This window comes from Scatophagus argus, chromosome 13 (assembly GCF_020382885.2).
Source record: "Scatophagus argus isolate fScaArg1 chromosome 13, fScaArg1.pri, whole genome shotgun sequence".
Classification (NCBI taxonomy): Eukaryota; Metazoa; Chordata; class Actinopteri; family Scatophagidae; genus Scatophagus; species Scatophagus argus.
Window position 1 is genome coordinate 2,583,668 of NC_058505.1, and position 18,952 is coordinate 2,602,619.

Genomic DNA, 18,952 nt, shown 5'->3' on the forward strand with positions numbered 1-18,952 from the left:
GTAGGTTTATACTAATTTTGAAAGAGGAAGGGCACATTCCTGGGAGCACAGCCAAACCGGGTCTTCTGAAAAACTGACTTAGTGGAACAAAAATGATGATCACGACTTGTCCAAAACCATTTCCACCTGAAACACAACAGCAGCTTCATTTTCAGTCTAGCAACTCTGCATGTGGACACCATAAGAGCCGTGATTGGTCACTTGGACTGTTTCCAGTGGGGGTGATTGTGAATAGTGACGAAAACACAAATAAAGTTGGAGAAAGGCTTGTGAATCTTCTGCTTGCCATCACTTTCAGTCTTCTTGCACAAACACAAAACATATCGAGACAATTATGTTCACTGCAAATTATTATTGCACAGAAACGCTTACATATATACACAGATAATGAACCACAAATGAACGATAATGTAAAAGTATACAGAATGTATTTAGAAATAGAAGGTGGAAGTAAAAATGAAAATGATACCAGTATTACCAACATGATGTGGCACATCCCGACCTTGAGGCTCTTGCACATTGCAGCATGACACGCAGCACAGGCATTTTAAAGAATTTAATTAGCAGGATTCTGATCGAATGAATCAGCCGGGCCATATAGACAGAGAGAGCCTATAGGAGTTACCCAGAATTCCACTTGTGAGACATGTACACAAAGAAAGGTCACTTCTAGTGTGTTTCCCACATCTATCAACTGTACATTAGATGAGTCATGACTCCCCTTCATCCCATCTGAGGAACACGTCATCCGTTCATCTCAGAGATGGAGGCCAGGTTCAGATGACCCGACTGCGGCATGTTAACCGTTTTCTGGAACGTTACATCCTGGGTTTGAGCGTCCCAAGGGAGCGCTAAAGCAACGATCCAACAGAGCGAGAGAGAAATGAGGGCTGTAGAGGGACACATAAATGGACAGGGAGGGTGAGTGTCTATATGTATGGCCTGGCAAGTACGGAAAAGCTTTTAAGTGACGTAGCACTCAGTGTTGTGGTGTTGCTGGTGACATAATTTCTTAAAAGCGACAAGTGAGAGCCCCAGCCACTCAACTACTTTGAAAACGCTGTGAAATTGTGGGGAGTCTCGGAGTATTTGAAAACACATTGATGCTGATCTGAATAACTTTTTTGTCTGATGTAGTTCCTGCCACAAACTTGGGAAAAACAGAAGGGCTGTAGCAAATGTATTGATGTGCTAATCAGTGGGTGATGTCATCTGGCAACCTCTTACGTCTTTTTTGAGGAGCCAGTACCCACTTTTAACAAACACAAAAGGTGAGCCACATGTGCCCTCTGGCAGCCATAATGTATTGGAGAGCAGCAACAAGAATGTGTACTGCATCCCTAAAGAGGGCTGAGTTGCTCTGACTTTGTGGTGATATAAAGACGTTTTATGACGCTTAATATAACATAAACATAAAAATCATTGGACAACATGATGTAGATTAATTTTGTGATTTACTTGCTGTGATCTACATAGCATTGTGTAATTTGGCGTAAACCTGTGAATCCCACACATTTGAAGGCGCAGTTGATGTAATGGATTGGCTTTAAGAAGTAATTAGGTCAAGGTCATAGTACCTGGTGGTGGTGGCCATGACACAGTAAAAGACAGTGATATGATGCCTTGGCACCTGTCACTCACTCTTTGTAAGGGTTCACTTGAATTTAATCAGCAAAGCTCAGGCTGTGCCATGACTTTCTAATCTTATACCTTCAACATGGCAAAAGCATGCTGCCAAACCAGTACTCTTCATCTATGCAAGAACAAGCAGGTAGGAATTGGTTATTGTGGTATTTCACCTGAAAATATCTGCTTGTATGTTTACGTTTGTGCTGTTTGGAGGAGAACTGGAGGAGGCAGCGTTTGCAACCTGAGTGGATGCAATGAGCACGACGGTGCAAGGACATGCAGTTCAAGACAGAAAATGACATTTAAGTCAAAAAGGGAGGCAGATAAAACTGGCAAACAAGGGGTCAAGCAGGTAAAGTCAGACATGCAGGACAAAAAAAAAAACAAAACTTGAAACAGCATAAGTACAGCAAGCCTGATGAGGGAAATAGGAAACAGGTGAGCCAGTGGGCGGGGAAGGTCAGGTGATGGGAATGGCGGGAAAGGGGAGGGTGTGACCGAGCGGGTGGATCTGAAATGACGGGACAGTTGGTCAGGGCAGGGAAAAACAGAGCACAGGAGCTGAAGGGAGTTGTAACAAATATTTTGTGCAAATACTCATGTGTTTTACTTCCATATACAGCTGTGAAGTGTACTGCTCTAGTACGGGTTTACTGCATATGCATTTATACATGAATTTACTGTAAAAGACCACGAGGACACACTTATCCAGCTCTGTGTATACCTGTAATAAAAGAAAGATTTCCTGAAAACAATCACTGGTGGCCGGAGTGAATCTTGCCGAGGAGGGTCTAGTCACAGCTGACTGTGAGTCATCCTCTTCTCATGACCGGCTGCTCTGTGGAAACAGAAGCCTCCAGTGCACCGTGAAGTGTGTCAATCTGCTGAATTTCTCTGGTTTGGTCCATGGTGAAAAACATCCCGACACCGAATACTGCGCTCCTGTTGAAGATGCAACAGAGCAGCAGGGTGACCAAAGGGCGAGAGAGAAGAGCCGAGAGCCAGAGGGTCACAAGTTTGATCCCCGTGAAGGGACAATGTGACTGTCAGTGTCTGGTTACATCTGACTGGAAATAATATTGATGTTATTTAATATGCTTAGTTAGTTTATATCATGTGCACATGGTTGTGTTTGTCTCATATGTTTACTGTATGGAGAACGAGTCGATTCTCCTGCTGAAATAAAGTGAAATTGAACAGTTCAACAATCCTCAACCAGGCAGTGAACCAACCATTCCACACGATTGCATCAGCTAAATGTGTGAGATGTAAAAAATGTAAAAGATAAAGTATTGATTTCAGTTTAGGGGAGCACAGGCGTTATCATCAGTGAGCGCTGAGGTCAGTTGTTTTAGCTTTGCTTCAGCTCTGGAGATTTATCACCTCTGTTGAATCGTAGCGCGAGAGAGAGAGAGATAAATTGAATGCTGATCCTCGGTAGAATAAGAAAGCAGCTTCGTTCCAAAGTGAGATATATGTGAGATATCAGTTGATGCTTTTACACCTTAGAATGTGAGTGATGGTACAAAATGAAAACACCAACTTATCAACAATTATTATAGAGCAATAACTTGAGTTCTTGGTTGGGAAAATGAACACTTTCCACTGGTCTAAAGTAGTTTTTCCTCTTCATATTGACATTTAAAACAAACTCTTCAAATATTTCATCTCATTCAAGGCGGTGGACAGTTTTGCAATCTGTTGCACACATTGAACCTTTGTCTGCAATCTCACATGCTTTAAAACAAACCCACTGTTCAACTTTCACTTGTTTTCTGTCATAAAATTAAACAGGGGACAGTCATAATAACACCAGTTAAGTGCATGTCGTGCAGTAATGGAGCCAAGCGCCCATCATTTCCACAGCAGGGCCAGTTTTCAAAGACAGGCTCAATTTGTTTCCACGTCTCCATTATTGGCCCTGCGCTTATAGAGCGCTTTGAATTAATGAGTCGAATCATCAGAATCTCAACCTAACAATGCAGGGAAAAAAAGATGAGAGCAGGTTTGAAATGACTAAACTGCGCCTTGGGAGTTTATGACTGAATCATATGAATGAGATACGTGCAGGGTCTGTTAATTCTGGTAATGTACAAAAAAACGTTTTGTCCATAATGGTTTGTATTATACTGCACCACTGCTTCATCGCCTATAGGAATTAGGCCATTAATGTTTCTCAAACGTACGTGTACTTTAGTACTTACCAAAGCTGCATTGTTGCTAATCATCCTGTCCCTGCAAAATCTGTTAAACAGCAGCTGGGTGAAGCAAAATGGAAACAGAGTCACAGGCTGTATGGAGAGCTAAAAATGATTTGTAAGTTACAACAACCTGCACGTACGGTCCAAGTAGCACACATCCTGTTGTTCATGACAGGAAGGAAGCCGTCGTATCCCTGCAAATGGGAAATGCAGGGGACACAGATGAACTGATAGGAAAAACAGGTAGAGGAAACAAACATTGGACGGTGCAGCTGAGGATATGGCAGCCCAGTAGAGACGCAGGGAAGAGGACTTCCTGTCAACCAAGACAGGAAAACACGAGGATAGTCACTGCGGTCTCCCAGCCTTATCCAGCCTTGTTTTCATCTCATCTCACTTTACATTTCAAATTTTCTTTTTTTGTCTCTTTTTTTCACCAGAATTTATTTTATCGAGGGAAGTTTGGCGGATCTGTTCTCTTTCTTAAAATCATTCATGTATACTGGAACCACCTCGCTGCCCCCATTCAGCTCCGACTTGAGGTCCTGCATGCTTGAGGAGCGTACATCATGGGAGATGGGTTTTTTTCTACACTCGTCCTCCCACTCAGCCCAACCCCAGCAGCTGTGAATGTGACGATGGGAGGGAGTGACCCCAGAGGACCCTGCATGACCCAGCCCCCATTCAGATCTCAACCGCGGCTGCCGTCCCATAACACGAACAAACAGGAACGTGACCCCTTCCTTCCCACTGTAACCCAGACTTGGATTCCAGTCCCCCCTCCCTTTTCGTCCCCACGCCAAAGGGGGAATCCTCCACCCGATCAGCATTCCACATCCTGTCTGAAAAGAGGAAAAAAGCTAACCTCACTAACGTGATAAAGCAGCATGAACACTCTAAAAGTGATACGAGGATTCTGCCAAAGCAAACGCCAGAATTTCAATTAAATAATCATTTTAACAATGGCAAAACATTTCGGCCTTTCTTCTTCCTCACAGGATATCAGGGTGCTGAGTGAGCGACAAAAAGGCATCCTGGTAGCAAAATAAGCACTAAGATTCATGGATTTGTGAAAGGTTTGGTCAGCAGTGTGGCCAAACCAGAACGCTGTGGAATTCCCTAACAGTGTGCGAAGACTGGAAAGCTGCCTAATAGCGCTGGCAAAATAATAAATCCTCTTTTCCGTCTGTTGTGGTCATGCATATTCAAATCATGTGTAAATCACATTCTAATCTCATAAAAGCTATTTGTAGTGGAAGCCCTCCAAACCAATTGCCAAATTCATTTACACTTTGCAACACCAAACTCCCCCTGTGTATTGCATTTAGGTTTTTCTAAAACAGGTTTAAAGATGCAAGGATGGCAGGGCATGACAACGCCAGTTTTACAGATGAAGCAATTTGCGCTTGTGGTTGGTGAGGAAGACGACTAATAGCTGGAAGACTGATTCCCTCTGAGAGCTTGTTTGCACCACAGCTTGATTCACAGTTTTTTTGTTTTGTTTTTTTATTTTTTTTTTTGTGAATCAGATAACACCCCTGTGGGCTTAGCACAAGGAAATAAAGGCATAGAATAAATATTGCAAATAGCCCACACAGCACAAGCCTTACCCTCTTTCAGACAGGATATGCTGGTGAGGCTGGCTGACCTCTGCACTGATCACTGATTTTAACCCCATCTGGAGAGCTTAAATGTGTGAATTTTCACCCCTCGGTTTTGTACTAATTACAACCCGGAATACCCACTGCTTTTTGGTGAACCTGTTGGCCTTCCCGTAAGTCTGGATGGAAACTTCATGTAAGCTGTGCTTTGTGTCATCAGATTTCATCATCTTGATACACGGTGTGAGTTATGTTTGAACCTGCGCTCCTATTAAACTCCAGCATGACCAGGCCAGCATAGAGCCATGGAGCCCGGGGCCAACAGAATCTGCGTCTTCCCTGACTTTGGCTTGACGAACATCGTGTGTGATTCATGGCAGAATTCAAACAGAATAAAAGAATTATTTGTCTATTACCATAAACATATTTTTCCCAAAATAAAGTCCCGTGGGGGATGCCAGAAGGGATTTTGCCTCTCTGCACTGCACAATACTGTTTGAGATTCCATAATAAAAGCAAAAAGAAAAACAATTACGAGAGCAAAACCCTACAAGCTCATTAGAGCGGCTGTCAGCGGGTCAGGATTTTGTCTTCACAACTTGGGTTGCCTATATCTGATTATGTTTTCCTCCTCATCGTATATTAATCCTGTCCAAATCTGACTTTAATGATTCCTTCTCAAGAGGAAGTTCAGCATGACCGCCTCTTGTTGACATTGGAGTTAAAACCCACAGTTAAAAGCTCTGAGCTCAAGATATCATTTTGCTGGTAGAATTAAATACCAGCATAAAGAAAATCTGATTATTTGTGTAAGAACTTAAAAGATCTTTTTCTTTTAAGTTTTCTTTGAAATGATAAAACATTTCCTGCATCATCCCCGAGGCTCAAAAAGCTCACGAAAAAGTCTGAGCAACCGATGCGGTGATGTCACCCAGTCATGTTTACCCTGAGCTCATAACTGATCATCTCAACAGAAATTACAGGAAGACTTTTGCACAGTGGCAATGCAGTGATCCACTTTAGGTGGGAAACCCCCTCTGCAGTGTAAATGCATGCTTTCCAGTTCAGAGCAGCAGCTCTCTTCTGGTCACGTGTTGTGACTGTATGAATCACTCCTCTGCAAACAGTGAATGAGAGAGCTCAGACGGAATAATAGAGCTGTATTTACACAAGCTGCGGGTTTTAATGTCAGGGTAATCTTGGGCGTTTGTGAGTCACTCCGTCCTTAAACGTGAAGTCGCCACGGCCACACGGGTAACTAGGCAATCATGTCGGTTTGTTGGAGTCCTGTGTTACTCACACCAGTCAGGCCTGAGTACATCTCGTGTTTAGAGGAAAGCAATGTGGCATTCCAGAGTAATGGACTCTATATTGGGCTCTGGGGAACTTGTGTGTGAGTGTGTGTTTCTCAGTATGTGGGCTGGTATGTCAATTCAGTTGCATGTGGGAGCGTTTTGTGTGTATGCATGTGCATGTTTGATCTCTTGATAGAATGGTAACCATTTGTGTTTGTTTGTGCCTCCCTGGCTCACATTGACAATGAACACTGTGATCATTGGCTTGTGTGTGGGTCGCTTGGTGTGTGTCTGCATGTTTGTGTGAGTACGGCCAGTGTGTACTGGGGCAACCAGTGCGGCAGCAGGGCACTCCCCAGAGCCGCCCAGTCCACCAAACAAGCTGTGCTGTGTTACAGCTGCTGTAGGACCATACAAACATGACCCTGCTGAACCTCACTCTACTAAACACTGGGAACATGAATGGGATGCACTATATAGACAAAGGTATTGGGACAAGTGACCATTACACCTGGATGGACTTCTCATTCTAAACTCACAGACAGCTTTGCAGCTCTAACAGCTTCCACTCTTCTGTGAAGGCTTTCCACAACATGTTGGAGTGTTTCTGTGGGAATTTGTGCCCATTCATGCAGTAGAGCATTTGTGAGGTCACACACTGATGTTGGACCAAAAGGCCTGGCTCACAATCTCCGTTCCAGTTCATCCCAAAGGTGTTGGATGGGGTTGAGGTCAGGACTCTGTGTGGGCCAGTCAACCAAACTCATCCAACCATGTCTTTATGGAGCTTTGCTTTGTGCACTGGGGCACAGTCATGCTGGAATAGAAAAGGGCCTTCAACAAACTGTTGCCACAAAGTTGGAAGCATAGCATTGTCCAAAATGTCTTGGTATGCTGAAGCATTAAGATTTAAGATCGGTCAGGGGCAGAGTCCAAGGCCTGAGAAACAACCCTATAAAGAGGGCTGTCTGGATACTTTTGTCTATATAGTGTAATATATAGTGAAATTTTTCTCATCCTCCTATATTTAGCATGAACATTAGTTCAGAGTAAAACCACTGAGGGGTTTCCATTGTCTGCAAGCAAGAAGAAGAATGAAACATTTATGTTTCCATAAATGCACATTAATGACCGTCAATAAGCATTAATTAGTACTGAGTAACATTTACCATGTTAAACACCCCCAAAGTCATGTGCCCACGGTGGAAAAATTCATTTTCCGACTCCTGTGGTCGTGTCATGTGGCGTTACCCACAATGCAGTGTGATGACAGTGCCAAAGGCTTACCGGGGCAGTCTGTCACTTTGTCCTGATTCCTTGTCCACACCAAAGCCTCCGCTCATGTCGACTCTCACCCATTCAAAAGTATCAAACGCTTGGGATGACACACTTCAACACCTACTGCTCCTCTCACTTTTTGTTTTCTCCTGAACGTGGAGGTCAAAGCGTTCTTGTCTTCACTCCACCTTTTGTGTAACCAACAGCCATATGGATTGTGACAGTTGCTCTGCTTAGGACAGTAAAAACAGACACAAACATACAATCTGCAGGTGAAGCAGCACAAAGATTACTTGAAATGCACATGTAAGATCCTCACAGTGAAAAGGCGGCCGAGTCCAAGCCTGAGTAATTCTCAGCTAAAAACAAAGTGAGGCCAGCTCCTTATGGAGTCTGCCTCTTTCATAATCACTTTAACAGGCACAAACAGAGACCAGCGCTCGGCCACATTAAATCATTTCTCAGTGAATACACACTTTAATAAGAGAGAGAGTGTGTGCGTGTGGCATGTGGTGGACGGATGGTGCCAGGCCGGATCGGCGCAGGGCGGAGTGACACCGGTGGCGGGCTAAATGACACGAGCCTCAAGCTGTTCTCACACCTGCCATAGATCTACCTCACCCACATGACATTAACATTGACGAGAGAGACCATCTCAAAACACACACACACACATGCACACACACAGAGCTGGCCATGCAAATCCAGCATCCACACACTGTTGATCGCTCGCGCTCACACATAAACAAACAAATCGGCCATTATCCTTGAGAGCCCAATTAGTTAGCAAATGGGAGAGCTGAGTTGTTAGTGCAGGAGAGAGAGGAACGCATGACTGGATGCCGTGATCGGGCAAAGAGTGTGAAGGTTCGAGGTAACATTTAAATGCATAAACTTTGTTAATGTGCTGTAATCTCTCAAAGATTCCCTTAAAACTCATTTAAGTACAGTTTAATGTTGAATGGAAAGTCTTACCAGCAGCGTAAAAAACGGCATCCTGTGTTCTCTCAAATTAGTCGTTTGAGCCCTCAAATTACAAATCACTTCCCCAAATTACTACTTTGTGCAGTCAGTATCCACACTCACTTTAGTAATTTGTACCATGGAACTATGTAACCACATTTGTTCTCTCAAGTTACTTACAATGCCTTTTAATTTCTTAACGCTGCACAAAATAATTTCATATCAGCATTGGATCACACAGCCAGCGAAGACAGTGCAACATGTGGCAGCTAAGGCTCTCAGGACAGTGAGTGGAGACCAAAGAAGAGCTACAAGTGATTACAGGGTTTATTTGTGAGGTAGCCAGACATAAAAGACCCCCAGATAACTCTCCACTGCGTCTGCTGGAGGTGTGGTTTAATCGCTGCTATTATGTTTACTTTAAAAACATTTCATTGAGTGATAATCTCTGTACCATGTTATACTGCCCCAAGTGGGCAAAATTTAAAAAAAAATCTACAATTTGCTATTACCTCAGCAGCTGCTTTTATAAAAAGTTTGATTGTTTTGGGTTTGTGCTTCTAATTTGAATTTTGTCTATGAAACACAAAGCAACATTATGTTAGATGTTGGATGGGGTGCGATTCTGGACTAGAACAACCTGATCCAGCGGAGGAGCTCAGCTGTGCCAGCATCAGAGTCTGAGGTCCACAACATGTTTGAGGTTCTCCTTTTCTTGGTACTTTGTTTTCCAGCTCACGTACAGACCGTTGTGAATAGAGAGGCTGTTTTTACAGACTTGACTCAGACTGATCACATTAGCTCTAAAGTGGCTTTATGAAACTGCTTCATCAGCTGCTCTGGTTTCTCACTCGTCCAAGTCCAGCTTTTCACAATGAGAACCACTCTGGACCGTCTCTGAGAAACTCCCATCAGGACTTTAGAGGAAGGGTTTATGCAAAAACAAACAAACATTACTTATCTTATTTTATTTTGTGTTACCTTATTTTATTTTATTTTATTCTTCTGTTATATGTTACTTGTTACATTCTATGTATGCACCAGTCACCAAGACAAATTCCTAGTAATGTGAAACCTCTTCACTTACATGGCAATAAAGTCTTTTCTGATTCTGATTTCTGATTCTGACACCTTCTGGACTTAATTTATTTTCTCTTTTGTAAGTGACAACAAAAACTGTAGTCAGCAAATATGTTTTATTTTTTAGGTTTTTGAAAATCCAACCCACCAGCATAGTTTTATTTGCATCACGACCGACTGAGTTTGTTTTTCTGACTCCCCCTGACATGCAGGTGTAGCAGCACAGCTCTGAACTCGCTTCAGAAAAGTATTGCAAGTGTTTTATAAGTCAGAGGAAAATGATTTTCACAAAAACGTAACCACAGTCCTCTAACCTCTAAATAGAAACAAGTTGGGTTTTTCTGAAATGGAAGGGAAATCCTTGTTTTTGTTTTATTATACTTTGCTGGTGCCCATCCTGCAGAAATTAGCAGCTTGATGTTCTGTTCATCACTGAGTTGCTCTGACTTGCCAGTGTGTGTGGTTTGTCTTCTTGGAAACTGAGTAAGACGGCTTGTTTTTCTTTGAAATCTGACTAACAGCAGCAGCACAAGCTCAGGCAGCAAAATTCCAACCAAAATCACATAAAAAGGTTAGTGCTGCTAAACACTGTAATTCACCACACACGCGTCCAAAATGGAGTCCGACAGCGACGAGCTTATGAAGTGGCTGAACGGCTTTGAACCTGAGCTGAATGGAACACGGACCCAATAAAGAAAAAAAACCCTTTAAACTTGGTCTGAGCGTGCAGTTTGGGAGTGAAGACACGCTGTCCCATCTTGCTGGTGCGTCTCAGTGTCCTCAGGCAGCTCGCACAGAGAGCGCTGAGGTGTTTTACTACAGTCAGAGGGAGCTGGAAGAGCTTAGGATCCATAATGCATCTGCTGGTCTGCCTCTTGAGCGCCGTTTTAATCTGTTCCATGAGAAAATCTCTGTCGGCGTAGTAGCGAGGCAGGCCAAGCCGAGTTTTGGCAGAGCTTCTTGAGGACAAAGTTACATAACACTCTCTCTCTCTCTCTCTCTGTTCCTTTTACTCTGTTTTTCTGTCTTTCTCTGGTTTTGGCAGTTTTTCTCCGTCTCACTTTCTTGTGAGACGCTGCAAAGTCTTTTGCTCTTGTTCTCTCTTTATTCTTACTTTGGTTTAGTTTTGAGAGTCCAGCGTGATCGAATAAGCAGACAGAAAAGAACAGCAGAAAATAAAATGCTGACACACACACACACACACACACACATTCCACTGCAGTCCTACTCAAGCAAAATGTCTTGAGCCTGAGCTCAGTTACTCAGTGTTTTGCAGAACACAGCGCCCCGTTACGTAACAGGAGGCGACTCATTCATTCGCTCCCTCACTCGTACCGCACGTATGCTTCTTCCAGGTGTGTGCCTCGATACGTCCCCTGATTTACTTCACTCCGAACAGGAAGGGCTACAGAACGAGCAATCTGTTTTTGCTTGTCTTCTCATTCTGTTCTGCAGTTTGTATTATTTCTTATACACAAAGTTCCGGATCTTAAAGGAGCACGTGGATTATGAGTCGGCAGGCTAACTTCTCTGAGTTCTGACTGTGTTGTTCTGTACATTTCCATAAAACCATAAAAACAACATTTATCAAACCAGCTTGTTTATTCTAATCCAAGTGATTTGTACCCAAACGACTGCTCTGTGGGCGCAGCAATCCGGTGCACCTCGTTACCGCCGACGCTCCCTGACACACGGTGCTGTGGCACAAGGCTTCAGTTTGGTACTGAGGGGAGTAAACCCGTGTTTTAAATGAGTGTATCTACTGCAGGAGAGGCTGACAGCGGCTTAGTTTATGATAGTTTTTGAGCTGTAAAAAGAAGTTTGGGAGGGGGGCTAAGAGGAAAGCCTGTGGGTAAACTTACATCCCACACGCTTCAGTGGAGCTGTGACTGACGAGGAGGTGGGCAGACAATGACTGTAAATTAACAGACATAATAGTGTCAGAAACCGGGGTTTGATCTCCACAGTGGCCACCCATGATAGAAATGATTACAGTCACGAGAGCTGCATGTTGCTTTGAAGAAAAGAAAAAAGCTTTCATCAAATATGGAAGACGATGAAGAAGCAAACATTATGCTAGAGTTTCTACCTGTGGTTTCTGTCTGTCAGCAGTGGAGTTTACAGTTTCATTTTCCACATCTTTTAGTGGCCACGGTTATTGCGAAGAGTCAGGTAAATAAGCTATTTAGTGGCTGGCTCTGTCAGCATTGGGCTAATGAATGTTTCACAATCCCAAAAGTTAATCAGCAAGATGATACAACAGATTTAAAAAGTGGCAATTCTGTTATTTTCATGTTTGCTGATGGTGAACATTGGAGCCAGCTGTCAATGTTCAGGATTGTTTAAGCTGACTGAAATCAGACCTTGCTCGGGGAGCATATACAAGTTATTCTTCAAGCTTGTTTTCTTTCTTCTCTTTAGAGTGATTTGTGAGTTCGTTAGTTAAAATTAGTTACATAATCTTACAAAATGACAGGGAGAGTATTTGAACCTCATGCGACGCAAGCTTCCTGACTCACCAGCAAATGAATGGGAAGGTTAATTCCATTTTCACGTGTTTGCACCGTGTAGACAGACTTGTCCCAGACATGTTAGCTTGTTGAAGTTGCTTTATTTGCATGTTGTGCCTTGTCAGTTTGTTAGTTAGCGTTTTGCGTTTTCTTCCAGTTTGGATGAGTTCTTATAGATCCCATTGCCTTTCAATGAAAGACCTGTTCTACTCTGTCCCTGACTGGTTTATCACAATATTACCACAATAAATAACCCAGCTGAATTTGATTTAATATTATTATAATTATTAATGGATTGTTAAAATGACAGATGAGGGCTTTTACAGAATGCAGTACCACGTTCGCTGTGAGACATCTAGACAGTTTTACATGCTTGAAATAAAGGTAACACTAGATGCTTTGTTTGGATTGTGAATAACTGAACTGTCATTTTCTTCTGCTGACATGAATGCAGACACAAAATTACAAGCAGTCACAACCTCTCACAATAATAACAAAAACACACAAAAAAAAGCACAAGCACTGACACAAGAGGCTCATTCCTCCATCAACAAAGCAAACACACAAAAGAAAACTCTGTGCCTTTGTCACCCCGAGAATACATAACATCTAAATGTCATCTGTAAGGCAGGCCAAGCCTTTATTGGGATTGATGAGAAACGACGTTCCCACTGTGAGACACCATCCGTTGGCGAGGGGCAAAGGGGTTCACATGGACAGCCGCCCGCCGCGAGGTCCATCTGTGTGGGAGATGCTGCAGCGTTTGGCCCCTCCGCCTGTGGAGGAGATGGATCTCTTACAGGTGCCTCTGCCAGCATGGACCAATTATGAATCACATGCACATACACACACACACACACACACATTCATGCAAAACATAACAAGGATATTGTAATCAGTGACAGTGACAGTGCAGAACCGTGTGTTTCATGGATGTAGTTTGCAAAAAAAAGAGACTCTTTTTCTTTCTATTTTACTCGTAATATGGAAATTCAAAGGCGTCAATACAACCCATTACCATTTCTTGACTTTACAGAAATGGATTTACAGGGCACTAATTATGTCATCGTGAACCATTGTCATTATGTCATTATGTGGATGCAATTCGTGAAACACAAAAGGTTATGGGTTAATTAAAAAAAATTACTCAAGGTTTCCCATTTAATGATGATGTTATGAAGATTGACAGAGCTTAAGAAACACACATGCACACAGAGACACACACTCAGGGAACAGAGAGGAATATAGTGAAGAGCTGAGGTGTCGCTCAGGGTGATGATCACCTGAATGTGATTGGAGTTTCAGCTCGCTGGTGAACATAGAGGAACATTTAGCTGCCAGATATTCAAGCACTTCAACAGGTCTGTCAGCGGGAACACAGTGAAACCACTTTGTGCCATCTCCCTCCCTCATGTCCTGCCATGTCATGTCTCGGCTACCTCTAATAAAAATAAATATATTTAAATGAAGGAATATTCTGTTAAAAAAAAACTAAACAAATAAAGGGTTGGAAACTCTAGGAAAATGAAACTCTAGGAACCTGGATGCAATGATGTTGTTTTTAATGACGAGGAGATTCTCTGAATTGGAAGACATTTCCAAAACAACAACATGTTCCAGAGTCTTGACTTGTAGTTTTGCGATTTAATCAGAACAGATCTATCAACAATTACCCTGAAAATGGTTGCTAAGAATGTTCCATGAATTTACTGTTTGAAAGATTTCTCAGAACAACACCTGGCTGGATTGCACCCGCACCTGAGTCCAAGAACTCATAGCAGTTTCGGAGAATCGAGCAGACGTGTCTGTCTGCACGTGTGAATTCAAGTCATCAGGATCGTAAAAGTGAGAGGTAAGAATGCCAACATATAACATTAGCATATGTCAGCACACAATAATGACATCGTGCTGTGCTGCCGAAGCGTTAGAAGCTAGACTAGTTATCGCAAAGCCTGGGTGGAGTTCACCTGTAGCAAAGCAAAACTGTGTGGTATCTGGGGCAGTGGTGTGTCATGCACATCCACACACCTGTGATCTGAAGCACTGAAAGGTGGCAAACATGTGCATCCAGCAGTCGGGGCAAATAAACAAGGCATTTCTAGCAACAGACAGAGCATGAAGACTCTCATAGCGATCCCTCATTCCCGCAGTGTTGCCCAACATCCACAGTCGGTTGCTTAATCTCATGCCAAGCTTTGTAACTCATGGTTTAAAATGAGCGTGACTAGTTCACTATCGTGGCCAAAAGCCTAGCTAGTTAGCAAGCTAGTTGCTGCAGTTTTGTTGCTGTAGTCAATATTCATAACGTTTTAGCGGATATACCAATGATTAGACTAATTGGGATATGTATTTTACTGCTTAGCTTGCTCATGGTGTCATTAGCTGAGCTGAGGTGCATCACGGTGGCAAAAGTCATTTTCAAAGCTAAAAGTTTCAGAAGGCAGTCAACATAAGCATCATCATTATTATTATTATCATCATCATTATTATTATTATTATCATTATTATTATTATTATCATCATTATTATTATTACTATTTTGCAGCTCTCCTGACTGCCTCTTCAGCCTCCTGCAGCGGCATTAACCTCAGCCTCCGGCTACATGACAGCTCATCACTACGACTGACGAGTTTTAGGTCAGGAACTTGAGCCACATGTCAGTCACTCACAGAGAAAAGCTTCAAATCGCTATAAATTAAAAAGGAGAAACATTCATGTCAGATTCTGCTGCACATGTCAGATATAATAATAGTGAAAAGCACAGGAGTGAGAGACTGCAGTGACGATATCATCCACCGGAGCTGCTCCACACACCGAGAGGGACAACAGTGTGGCAGCTGCCCAGCGTGATTTTAATGGGTTAGCAGCACATTTTCTCATTCACAGCTGCAAGCTGTAAGTTCAGATAAAAACCCGTTTACATTAATATCTGACAAAAAAATCATTTATGATCCCGTGTAGTCAATAATTCAAGCGACCTGATCACTTTAAGTCCACTTTCATAGGCAGTTTGCTGAGTGTAGACTGAATTGACGTCTAAAATCGCTGTTGAAGTGGAATGCGTGTGTGTTTTAGGGAGAAATTTCCTTTTAACATCAGCATGGCACATTACAGAGCACACACTCACGGGTTAAAGTGATCATCTGCAAAACACTGTGACATCTTTGCTACAGCTTTGAGTCTGAAAGCAGCTGGCTATTTGTGCTCAGCAGAACTTTACACTTTCTGTAAAGCCCAGGATTTTCCTGCAGAATACTTACAAGATAAGAGTTTTCCCAAATTGCAAAAACAAAAAAGGAAAAAAAAATCACAGTCATACTGTACTCTGAGGTAAATCCCCTATTGTGTTACAGGACAAGTTCAGACCAGACCAGGCCAGAGCAAATATGCCCTTTATGAGAATTGGAATGATTACTTCATGCACATGCTCACTGGCAGGCATACAAGCACAATAAAGTGTTACAGATTTATTTTTCCCATGGCCTGATTCCAGCTTCTGTTATTAGCGATGGTGTAATGTGGGCCTGTCTGCCTGTGCCAGCAAGTCCCTGAGAAACGCGAGAGGAGGTGTTGCTGTGAGAGAAAAAGGACTCGGTGCAGGAGCCGACATGTCACTGCCTCTACGACGTGCACCAGATTTGGGCTCAGCCAAGCTGGAGTGGCCGCTTTTATTGTTCGCATTAGAGGGCAAATGCAACATGGGATCAGGCACTCACCTATCTGCCCTGCAGTGTGAATAATGCTCACCTTTTTCCCCTCAACTTAGTCACAATTAAATCCATTTCTGGGTGCTACGAATGTGGCAGTTTGTCTACACTGGCGCACCGACATGTTGACAAGTGACACACCGACCGCGCTGACAAGGACAACGCTGAAAAGCCAGATTATACAGTGTTCCACATGCATTACATATTCAATGGTGTTCATTCATCCATGTACATAATAACATGCCTGTATGATACTCAATGAATATTGAGCACATTGAACTACACAGTTCAGACTCAGTGTAACCTCCTACCCAGTGAACCAGTTATGAAATTGAAAGCGTCTAAATCTTATCAGAAACTCAACCAGTGCTTGACGAGTTGGAGGATGATGTTTGTCTGTGGGTATAAGAAAAACCAGGTCATTTGGACTGTGTGAAACAAATCAACTTGTCACCTCGGGGTTTGCCCTGACTCTGATGGTGCAAACCGGTTCTCCTGTGCAGACTTGCGCGGAGAGCTAATTCATCTCCAAAGCGCTGCAGGCTGTTCTGCTGGTGCTGTCAGCCCCTCTCACCGTCCTGCAGCCCCTCCCCCAGCCCTCCTCACCCGCCTCCCCCTCACATGGATGCACACAGTCATGCTTACACGGGAGATGATTGTGTGTGCATGCATGTATGCTGCACTCTATTCTTCTCAGCTCTGTCCACACCTCCTCCTGTAGGAAAACATTTATTTGCACATAGAGTACCATGCTGATTGGAGCTGGTGTGACATCAATGGGTTTTTATTTTTATCCATTGTCAGTTGTTTAGTTATGTCATCAGCTGTGGCCAAGCAACAAAGCAAACATGTCCTTACAGAGCTGCTAATCCCGAAATAAAATAAATCCAGTCTGGGCTTCACTGAAGTTTAGTGTCTTTTGTTGATCTAAATTGTGTCCTGTTAAATTACTGGGGTACTTGATTCAGTGTCATTTTGGTGGAAAAATAAAGGAAAAGATGTTCATTAGTAAACCTCGAGACTGAACTGCATATTCAATGCTTGAATTTGCAATTTGAATCTTCTATAAACGTGCTGTGGCTATAGGACAGCAGACTAACAGCAGAGCCAGCAAAGTCAGAACCACTTGTTACTTACATACTCCACATTTCCATCACTTCACTTCAAACTCTCAGTATGACCAGAAAGCCAAACAGAGAGCGATTATATCTGATAAAGTAGCTACTGTCCACACGCTGAGGGGGTGACTAAAATGTGACTTGCCTCAGAGGCTCTCTTTACCATACAAGGCTGTGTGGGGCTTTTCATCCCAAAATGGGATTTATGACATTTACAAAAATGTTATCAAGCCTTACAAGACAGCACAAAAGAAAAAAACAAACCAAAAATACGTTGTAATTAAATGGTCTCCACCACCTGAGAAACATACCTGACACTTGCTCAAGCTTGTGAGCGCCTCACTTCAACACTAGCAACTAAGTTTAGTTCATCACGTGAAAATCATCCACATGAAGAAATTCAGACCTGGTTTCACACACACACACACACACACACACACACACACACACACACACACACACTACACAGTAAACAGATGAAGTCACTGTTAAACAAAATACACCATCACGATCTGGTTTTTTACATTTTAAAACCAAGAAAATTTCTCCTTTTGAAACAAACGGAGACTTGATCCCACCTCAGTGTCAGACATGGGAAAAGATCATCTCTGTTGGAGGAAATCCCAAATCTGGATCGCCACCAGTTCCTAATCAATTATTCCTGTGCACACAGTTCTATCTGTTGGAAACTAAATCATATAATGTGATATCCAGGCGTTAGACAACCCCCAGTGTGAAGCGATGAGCGTACCGACTTGCTGACTCCTTGCAGTGCATTATGGGGGTTTTTAACACCATGAGCCCTGTTTGCATTTCAGAGCTTTCTGGAATGAAACGAGCTTCAACATCCTTCGCTTTAGATGCTCTGTTGGACATGCACTTTCACAATAAGAGTCAGTCCCTTACGGGCGAACAGGACACACTGTTGAGGAGAGTGAACCACACTGCTGACTGAACACATGTGTCAGCTGAAAGCCATGTTTGGGTTTGGCTCAGGAAGTAGCTGACAGTAAATACATAATGAATACTGAGTGTCCACAGGCTGGAGGACTTCTGCCTCTGTCACGTCCAGTCACAATCATGTTGAGTTGTAGCAGACTACTCCCATACTGCCAGATGGATTAATAAAATATCTGTTTCTCCTGAAAGAAAGGTACAGAAAAACAAACTTTCTTCCTCAAAAGCACATTTGAATTTTTATTATTTTGCAATATCAACCAGATGTTTGTGAAGCTCATATTTTTTGTGATGTAGTTTGTCTGACCTGGATAAAAACCTACAAGAGGATGAATGCTAAAACCTTTTGGACTTCCTCAACATCAAAATAAAAGTTTAACTACATCTGACCACAGCTGACATCAGAATCTCAGAAGTGGCCACCGTGCAGCTCGACTCAGATTGAATTAGCGTTTTGCTTTCACTTCATTATTCAGTTGGACGACTCTGTTCATGTTAGCCTTTATGAAAAGGTTGGCTTTGTAAGACTTTATTCATTTAAACCAGTGAACAAGGCAATGTTCATCAGTTATTATCTTATCCATCAGAAATAAAGTGCTGGACTTCTACAAGC